A 9,499-nucleotide genomic window follows, 5' to 3' on the forward strand; every position below is an offset into this window, starting at 1 on the left:
CTCCCATCATCTGCTTGAAGAGAGAGAGAAAAGAAAATGCAATCCTAGAGGTAAGAGACACTTTTTAAAAATAATGAATCCGAAGAGAAAAGTAAAAGGAGGCCTGTGGAGCAGGTCTGGGTGTGACTCCGGATCCCCCAACATCAGGTGCCACCACCAAAGATTCCTGCGTGTAGCCCATAGAACCCCAAAAGCAACGGGACGAGTTCTGGTCACATACTCCCTCAAAATGACATCCTGGCCTTCTTCTGGAACTCCCTCCCCTCTCAGACTCTCAAGGTTTCCTCCAGCGTGTCGGTTCCCACAGAGCAGACCTTTGGTCTGAGACCTGACAGTCCAGATGCCACGCATGCTGCCGCGTGGCGGCGGTGTCGCGGCTTGGGACAAGAGGAGGCCCCACGGTGCGGGCTGGGGCGCCAGGCACCGCGGGCGGGCGCTGAGGGTGGGGGTGACCCCCACCCCGGGCCGCCGCCGCGCTCCCAGAAAGGGGACAGAACAAGAGGCAAAAAAAAAAAAAAAAAAGCAGCAGCCTGTGGCACCCGGTATTCCCAGGCGGTCTCCCATCCAAGTACTAACCAGGCCCGACCCTGCTTAGCTTCCGAGACCAGACGAGATCGGGGGCGTTCAGGGTGGTGTGGCCCTAGACGGCGGCGGAGGGCGCCCCTGCCCCGCTCGAGAAGCCGAGCCTCTCTGGGCTTCCCCGCCGCCGCCTCCCGCCCCAGGCCCCGCGCCGGGCCGGGCCGTTTGAGTTCGCTGGCCGGGTCCCCCGGGCTCCCAGGGACGGGGGTGATGGGCGGGGCGGGGCGGGGCGGGGGGCTGTCTCTCTATACACACACACACACACTCACACTCACTCACACTCACACAAGATGCGCCTCCACGGCTGGACTCGCCAAGGTGGAGCCCTCCCAGCCCCCCTCGTCTCCTCGCCCGGCCTCCTTCACCTACCCGCTGCCCACCCCCAGCGCGTCGCTGCCTGCCGCTGACTGCGCACGCGTGGGACGCTCGCCCTTTGACCCCAGCCAGGGGCCGCCCTCCCCCACAACCCCTTTCAGCTGCGCCCCCCCCTCGCCCTGTGGGTGGGCTGCCGCCTATTCCCCCGGGCCAGGGCTGGGGCACAGCCAGTGTATGGGGCGTCTCTCTCTGGGGATGTGTCCCATGGGTGGGGTGGGGTGGCGTGGTTTGGGGGGCGCTGAAGAAATCAGTCCCCTCCATCTCCTACCTCTGGAAAACGCCCAAGCCCGTGGAGAACTGCCGGCACCGCTTCGTGGGGGCCGGGACCCTCCTCCGTGTCCTAGTCCAAGGGGCCTGGGCCTGGCCGGGGCTGCATTGGACCCCGACCACCCTGGCGTGTGGACTCGCTAAAAATCGGCCATTAGATATTGGATTCCAGCTTCCTGGAGGTCATTTCACTAATGAGTGCACCGGAAAGAGTTTCCTAATCCATCTGTGAGGGTGGCAACTGAAAGAGAATTTTAAAGCTGACAGAATAGGCGAGGGAAGGCATAGGAGATTTCCACACCCAGCAAGGAAGACTTTCCCGAAATGGAAGAAAGAAACGAGCAAACAGAGACACCGGTAGCCCGCCCGGAAAAGAGTCTGCCCCTGAGAGAAAGCACCCTGACCAGGTTCACCCGTGGGTGGGTGGCGAGCTAGCGGCATTCAGAAGAGCGAGGCCCGCAGTCTGTGCGGAAGACACCTGCGCTCGGGTGTGTGTGGCGGCGCGATTCACAAGCAGCTCTAGACGTTAAACCAAGGAGAAGCCAGGGAGTTCCCAACGCCCCAGGTGTCCTCAGCCCACGACTGGCTGCTGTGGGAATGCGAAGCCCGGCTCCTTGTCTCAGAGCGGGGTTCCCAGGAGGATCAGGCTGAAGCTGGGACTTGGCCTCAAAGTGTCCCCTCGCACGGCCACCCCCTTCCCCTTCCTGCTCCTCTACTCCTGGTGCCCCTCCATCCAGGGGCCAGACCTTAAAGAGTCACCGCAAGAGAATCCTGGTCCCAAAGGAGCCTTCTGGGGGACCGGTGCTGAGAGAGGTTGTGGGCATGGCCCGCTGGGGCTCTGCCCGACCCAGGGCTGAGAGATGCCACCTCCCAGCTCTGGGTCCCTGCAGGAAGTGTTGGCAAGCACAGGGCCGGTCCTCCAAAGGCCCAGGTGCAGGGAGCCCAGGCCAAGCAGCCTGTGGAAGAAGCCACTTGCCGTGCCACCCCGGGAACAGGACTGCAGGCCCCGGCCCTTCCCACCTCCTCCTCCTCCTGCTCCTCCTCCTCCCCCCCGGCCCCCCCCCACAGGGCACAGGGCTCAGAGACACCTCAGACTCTTGCTACCCAAAGTGCAAAGGGCATCAGTTGCTCCTCCAACCCCCCCGCCCAGCAGACCACGTTGTCCAGCCAGCCCCCGGGCCTCCCTGGGGTGCCCAGCACAAAAGTGCAGACACCCACCGGACCCTCAATCTCAGTTTTCGGATGTTTTTGCCACTCTAAGGACCCGCAGGCCAGCTGGGCCTTCGGGCAGGACAGAGAGCCCCGGAATCCGACGTGGAGAGCTGCGTGTACGTCCCCATCAGGAGGCAGTCCCCACCTCCGCGGCTCTCCCCTTGCGGGGAGCGGCAGCCCAGCCGGCAGCCGCAGGGCCTCAGGGAAGACACCAGGCTGGGCCCCCGCGGCACAGCGGGGGCACGTCCCCCGCACTCACGCGACTTAGGGACGGCTGCTGGAGACTGCTGCGGCCACCCTGCTGCCGGGTTTCTGGAGGGCTTCCTGGAAGCAGCATCCACACCAAGCCCTTGGAAGGCCCAGGCGACGGAGGAGCCGGTCAGGCAGGGGCCGAGGACGGTGAGAGGCCGGGCGGGAAGGAGCGTGTCAGGCAGGGGCAGAGGACGGTGACCGGCCGGGCGGGGAGGAGCCGGTCAGGCGGGGGCCCAGGACAGTGACGGGTCTGGCCGGGGAGGAGTGCGTCAGGCAGGGGCAGAGGAGACGGGCTGGGTAAGGGTTAGGGTGACAGTTAGGGCACAATTCACAATCCCAAAGACGTGGAAGCGACCCGAGTGCCCATCCATCCAGGAGTGCATCAATAAAATGTGGCGCGTGGACACCACGGAGTGCCATTCGGCTGTGAGGAGCAGCGGTGAGAGGGCGCCTCTCGTGTTCTCCTGGCCAGAGCTGGAACCCGTTCCAGTAAGCCAGGTATCCCAAGAATGGACACACGAGCACCACGTGAGCACGCTCACCAGCAAATTGGTACGAACGGATGGACGCCTAAGTGGACAGAGAGGAGTCACCTTCATCGGGTGGGTGTCGGGCGGGTGGGGGGAGGGGAGGGGCATACACATCCATTAGGCATGGGGTGGGTGCGCACCGACTGGGGGATGGGCGCACTTGAAGCTCTGACCCGAGGGGGGAGGCTTGGAGAGGGCAAGGCACCCGACCTTAACATTGGTACCCCCACAATACGCTGGAACAACATGAGAGGTATATGAATAAGAACACAGGGGGGGCCGGGCGCGGTGGCTCACGCCTGTAATCCTAGCTCTCTGGGAGGCCGAGGCGGGCGGATTGCTCCAGGTCAGGAGTTCGAAACCAGCCTGAGCAAGAGCGAGACCCCGTCTCTACTAAAAATAGAAAGAAATTAATTGGCCAACTAATATATATAGAAAAACACAGCCGGGCGTGGTGGTGCATGCCTGTAGTCCCAACTACTCGGGAGGCTGAGGCAGCAGGATTGCTTGAGCCTGGAGATTGAGGTTGCTGTGAGCTAGGCTGACGCCATGGCACTCACTCTAGCCTGGGCAGCAAAACGAGACTCTGTCTCAAAAAAAAAAAAAAAAAAAGAACACAGGGGGGAGGGGGGCACGGGCAACACATGTCACCTGAATACTTGTACTCCCATCATCTGCTTGAAAAGAGAGAGAAAAAAAAATGCAATCCTAGAGGTAAGAGACACTTTTTAAAAATAATGAATCCGAAGAGAAAAGTAAAAGGAGGCCTGTGGAGCAGGTCTGGGTGTGACTCCGGATCCCCCAACATCAGGTGCCACCACCAAAGATTCCTGCGTGTAGCCCATAGAACCCCAAAAGCAACGGGACGAGTTCTGGTCACATACTCCCTCAAAATGACATCCTGGCCTTCTTCTGGAACTCCCTCCCCTCTCAGACTCTCAAGGTTTCCTCCAGCGTGTCGGTTCCCACAGAGCAGACCTTTCGTCTGAGACCTGACAGTCCAGATGCCACGCATGCTGCCGCGTGGCCGCGGTGTCGCGGCTTGGGACAAGAGGAGGCCCCACGGTGCGGGCTGGGGCGCCAGGCACGGCGGGCGGGCGCTGAGGGTGGGGGTGACCCCCACCCCGGGCCGCCGCCGCGCTCCCAGAAAGGGGACAGAACAAGAGGCAAAAAAAAAAAAAAAAAGCAGCAGCCTGTGGCACCCGGTATTCCCAGGCGGTCTCCCATCCAAGTACTAACCAGGCCCGACCCTGCTTAGCTTCCGAGACCAGACGAGATCGGGCGCGTTCAGGGTGGTGTGGCCCTAGACGGCGGCGGAGGGCGCCCCTGCCCCGCTCGAGAAGCCGAGCCTCTCTGGGCTTCCCCGCCGCCGCCTCCCGCCCCAGGCCCCGCGCCGGGCCAGGCCGGTTGAGTTCGCTGGCCGGGTCCCGCGGGCTCCCAGGGACGGGGGTGATGGGCGGGGCGGGGCGGGGCGGGGCGGGGTGGGGGGCTGTCTCTCTATACACACACACACACACTCACACTCACACTCACTCACACTCACACAAGATGCGCCTCCACGGCTGGACTCGCCAAGGTGGAGCCCTCCCAGCCCCCCTCGTCTCCTCGCCCGGCCTCCTTCACCTACCCGCTGCCCACCCCCAGCGCGTCGCTGCCTGCCGCTGACTGCGCACGCGGGACGCTCGCCCTTTGACCCCAGCCAGGGGCCGCCCTCCCCCACAACCCCTTTCAGCTGCGCCCCCCCCCTCGCCCTGTGGGTGGGCTGCCGCCTATTCCCCCGGGCCAGGGCTGGGGCACAGCCAGTGTATGGGGCGTCTCTCTCTGGGGATGTGTCCCATGGGTGGGGTGGGGTGGCGTGGTTTGGGGGGCGCTGAAGAAATCAGTCCCCTCCATCTCCTACCTCTGGAAAACGCCCAAGCCCGTGGAGAACTGCCGGCACCGCTTCGTGGGGGCCGGGACCCTCCTCCGTGTCCTAGTCCAAGGGGCCTGGGCCTGGCCGGGGCTGCATTGGACCCCGACCACCCTGGCGTGTGGACTCGCTAAAAATCGGCCATTAGATATTGGATTCCAGCTTCCTGGAGGTCATTTCACTAATGAGTGCACCGGAAAGAGTTTCCTAATCCATCTGTGAGGGTGGCAACTGAAAGAGAATTTTAAAGCTGACAGAATAGGCGAGGGAAGGCATAGGAGATTTCCACACCCAGCAAGGAAGACTTTCCCGAAATGGAAGAAAGAAACGAGCAAACAGAGACACCGGTAGCCCGCCCGGAAAAGAGTCTGCCCCTGAGAGAAAGCACCCTGACCAGGTTCACCCGTGGGTGGGTGGCGAGCTAGCGGCATTCAGAAGAGCGAGGCCCGCAGTCTGTGCGGAAGACACCTGCGCTCGGGTGTGTGTGGCGGCGCGATTCACAAGCAGCTCTAGACGTTAAACCAAGGAGAAGCCAGGGAGTTCCCAACGCCCCAGGTGTCCTCAGCCCACGACTGGCTGCTGTGGGAATGCGAAGCCCGGCTCCTTGTCTCAGAGCGGGGTTCCCAGGAGGATCAGGCTGAAGCTGGGACTTGGCCTCAAAGTGTCCCCTCGCACGGCCACCCCCTTCCCCTTCCTGCTCCTCTACTCCTGGTGCCCCTCCATCCAGGGGCCAGACCTTAAAGAGTCACCGCAAGAGAATCCTGGTCCCAAAGGAGCCTTCTGGGGGACCGGTGCTGAGAGAGGTTGTGGGCATGGCCCGCTGGGGCTCTGCCCGACCCAGGGCTGAGAGATGCCACCTCCCAGCTCTGGGTCCCTGCAGGAAGTGTTGGCAAGCACAGGGCCGGTCCTCCAAAGGCCCAGGTGCAGGGAGCCCAGGCCAAGCAGCCTGTGGAAGAAGCCACTTGCCGTGCCACCCCGGGAACAGGACTGCAGGCCCCGGCCCTTCCCACCTCCTCCTCCTCCTGCTCCTCCTCCTCCCCCCCGGCCCCCCCCCACAGGGCACAGGGCTCAGAGACACCTCAGACTCTTGCTACCCAAAGTGCAAAGGGCATCAGTTGCTCCTCCAACCCCCCCGCCCAGCAGACCACGTTGTCCAGCCAGCCCCCGGGCCTCCCTGGGGTGCCCAGCACAAAAGTGCAGACACCCACCGGACCCTCAATCTCAGTTTTCGGATGTTTTTGCCACTCTAAGGACCCGCAGGCCAGCTGGGCCTTCGGGCAGGACAGAGAGCCCCGGAATCCGACGTGGAGAGCTGCGTGTACGTCCCCATCAGGAGGCAGTCCCCACCTCCGCGGCTCTCCCCTTGCGGGGAGCGGCAGCCCAGCCGGCAGCCGCAGGGCCTCAGGGAAGACACCAGGCTGGGCCCCCGCGGCACAGCGGGGGCACGTCCCCCGCACTCACGCGACTTAGGGACGGCTGCTGGAGACTGCTGCGGCCACCCTGCTGCCGGGTTTCTGGAGGGCTTCCTGGAAGCAGCATCCACACCAAGCCCTTGGAAGGCCCAGGCGACGGAGGAGCCGGTCAGGCAGGGGCCGAGGACGGTGAGAGGCCGGGCGGGAAGGAGCGTGTCAGGCAGGGGCAGAGGACGGTGACCGGCCGGGCGGGGAGGAGCCGGTCAGGCGGGGGCCCAGGACAGTGACGGGTCTGGCCAGGGAGGAGTGCGTCAGGCAGGGGCAGAGGAGACGGGGGCTGGGTAAGGGTTAGGGTGACAGTTAGGGCACAATTCACAATCCCAAAGACGTGGAAGCGACCCGAGTGCCCATCCATCCAGGAGTGCATCAATAAAATGTGGCGCGTGGACACCACGGAGTGCCATTCGGCTGTGAGGAGCAGCGGTGAGAGGGCGCCTCTCGTGTTCTCCTGGCCAGAGCTGGAACCCGTTCCAGTAAGCCAGGTATCCCAAGAATGGACACACGAGCACCACGTGAGCACGCTCACCAGCAAATTGGTACGAACGGATGGACGCCTAAGTGGACAGAGAGGAGTCACCTTCATCGGGTGGGTGTCGGGCGGGTGGGGGGAGGGGAGGGGCATACACATCCATTAGGCATGGGGTGGGTGCGCACCGACTGGGGGATGGGCGCACTTGAAGCTCTGACCCGAGGGGGGAGGCTTGGAGAGGGCAAGGCACCCGACCTTAACATTGGTACCCCCACAATACGCTGGAACAACATGAGAGGTATATGAATAAGAACACAGGGGGGGCTGGGCGCGGTGGCTCACGCCTGTAATCCTAGCTCTCTGGGAGGCCGAGGCGGGCGGATTGCTCCAGGTCAGGAGTTCGAAACCAGCCTGAGCAAGAGCGAGACCCCGTCTCTACTAAAAATAGAGAGAAATTAATTGGCCAACTAATATATATAGAAAAACACAGCCGGGCGTGGTGGTGCATGCCTGTAGTCCCAACTACTCGGGAGGCTGAGGCAGCAGGATTGCTTGAGCCCGGAGATTGAGGTTGCTGTGAGCTAGGCTGACGCCATGGCACTCACTCTAGCCTGGGCAGCAAAACGAGACTCTGTCTCAAAAAAAAAAAAAAAAGAACACAGGGGGGAGGGGGGCACGGGCAACACATGTCACCTGAATACTTGTACTCCCATCATCTGCTTGAAGAGAGAGAGAAAAGAAAATGCAATCCTAGAGGTAAGAGACACTTTTTAAAAATAATGAATCCGAAGAGAAAAGTAAAAGGAGGCCTGTGGAGCAGGTCTGGGTGTGACTCCGGATCCCCCAACATCAGGTGCCACCACCAAAGATTCCTGCGTGTAGCCCATAGAACCCCAAAAGCAACGGGACGAGTTCTGGTCACATACTCCCTCAAAATGACATCCTGGCCTTCTTCTGGAACTCCCTCCCCTCTCAGACTCTCAAGGTTTCCTCCAGCGTGTCGGTTCCCACAGAGCAGACCTTTCGTCTGAGACCTGACAGTCCAGATGCCACGCATGCTGCCGCGTGGCCGCGGTGTCGCGGCTTGGGACAAGAGGAGGCCCCACGGTGCGGGCTGGGGCGCCAGGCACCGCGGGCGGGCGCTGAGGGTGGGGGTGACCCCCACCCCGGGCCGCCGCCGCGCTCCCAGAAAGGGGACAGAACAAGAGGCAAAAAAAAAAAAAAAAAGCAGCAGCCTGTGGCACCCGGTATTCCCAGGCGGTCTCCCATCCAAGTACTAACCAGGCCCGACCCTGCTTAGCTTCCGAGACCAGACGAGATCGGGGGCGTTCAGGGTGGTGTGGCCCTAGACGGCGGCGGAGGGCGCCCCTGCCCCGCTCGAGAAGCCGAGCCTCTCTGGGCTTCCCCGCCGCGGCCTCCCGCCCCAGGCCCCGCGCCGGGCCGGGCCGGTTGAGTTCGCTGGCCGGGTCCCCCGGGCTCCCAGGGACGGGGGTGATGGGCGGGGCGGGGCGGGGCGGGGGGCTGTCTCTCTATACACACACACACACACTCACACTCACTCACACTCACACAAGATGCGCCTCCACGGCTGGACTCGCCAAGGTGGAGCCCTCCCAGCCCCCCTCGTCTCCTCGCCCGGCCTCCTTCACCTACCCGCTGCCCACCCCCAGCGCGTCGCTGCCTGCCGCTGACTGCGCACGCGCGGGACGCTCGCCCTTTGACCCCAGCCAGGGGCCGCCCTCCCCCACAACCCCTTTCAGCTGCGCCCCCCCCTCGCCCTGTGGGTGGGCTGCCGCCTATTCCCCCGGGCCAGGGCTGGGGCACAGCCAGTGTATGGGGCGTCTCTCTCTGGGGATGTGTCCCATGGGTGGGGTGGGGTGGCGTGGTTTGGGGGGCGCTGAAGAAATCAGTCCCCTCCATCTCCTACCTCTGGAAAACGCCCAAGCCCGTGGAGAACTGCCGGCACCGCTTCGTGTGGGCCGGGACCCTCCTCCGTGTCCTAGTCCAAGGGGCCTGGGCCTGGCCGGGGCTGCATTGGACCCCGACCACCCTGGCGTGTGGACTCGCTAAAAATCGGCCATTAGATATTGGATTCCAGCTTCCTGGAGGTCATTTCACTAATGAGTGCACCGGAAAGAGTTTCCTAATCCATCTGTGAGGGTGGCAACTGAAAGAGAATTTTAAAGCTGACAGAATAGGCGAGGGAAGGCATAGGAGATTTCCACACCCAGCAAGGAAGACTTTCCCGAAATGGAAGAAAGAAACGAGCAAACAGAGACACCGGTAGCCCGCCCGGAAAAGAGTCTGCCCCTGAGAGAAAGCACCCTGACCAGGTTCACCCGTGGGTGGGTGGCGAGCTAGCGGCATTCAGAAGAGCGAGGCCCGCAGTCTGTGCGGAAGACACCTGCGCTCGGGTGTGTGTGGCGGCGCGATT

The 9,499-nt window shown here is 62.9% G+C and overlaps 3 non-coding genes across 3 annotated transcripts; all 3 read right to left on the reverse strand.

Moving 5' to 3' along the window:
- Positions 1 to 527: 527 nt before the first annotated feature.
- Positions 528 to 646, reverse strand: LOC142866451 (5S ribosomal RNA). Its single transcript, XR_012916432.1, has one exon. It is a non-coding gene; the product is annotated as a 5S ribosomal RNA (ribosomal RNA).
- A 3,759-nt stretch (positions 647 to 4,405) lies between these two features.
- LOC142866423 (5S ribosomal RNA) lies at positions 4,406 to 4,524 on the reverse strand. Its single transcript, XR_012916404.1, has one exon. It is a non-coding gene; the product is annotated as a 5S ribosomal RNA (ribosomal RNA).
- Positions 4,525 to 8,297: 3,773 nt separating this feature from the next.
- On the reverse strand, positions 8,298 to 8,416 carry LOC142866452 (5S ribosomal RNA). Its single transcript, XR_012916433.1, has one exon. It is a non-coding gene; the product is annotated as a 5S ribosomal RNA (ribosomal RNA).
- Positions 8,417 to 9,499: the final 1,083 nt, after the last annotated feature.

Source organism: Microcebus murinus, unplaced genomic scaffold (assembly GCF_040939455.1).
Source record: "Microcebus murinus isolate Inina unplaced genomic scaffold, M.murinus_Inina_mat1.0 scaf006_hap2_Mmur4.0, whole genome shotgun sequence".
Lineage (NCBI taxonomy): Eukaryota > Metazoa > Chordata > Mammalia > Primates > Cheirogaleidae > Microcebus > Microcebus murinus.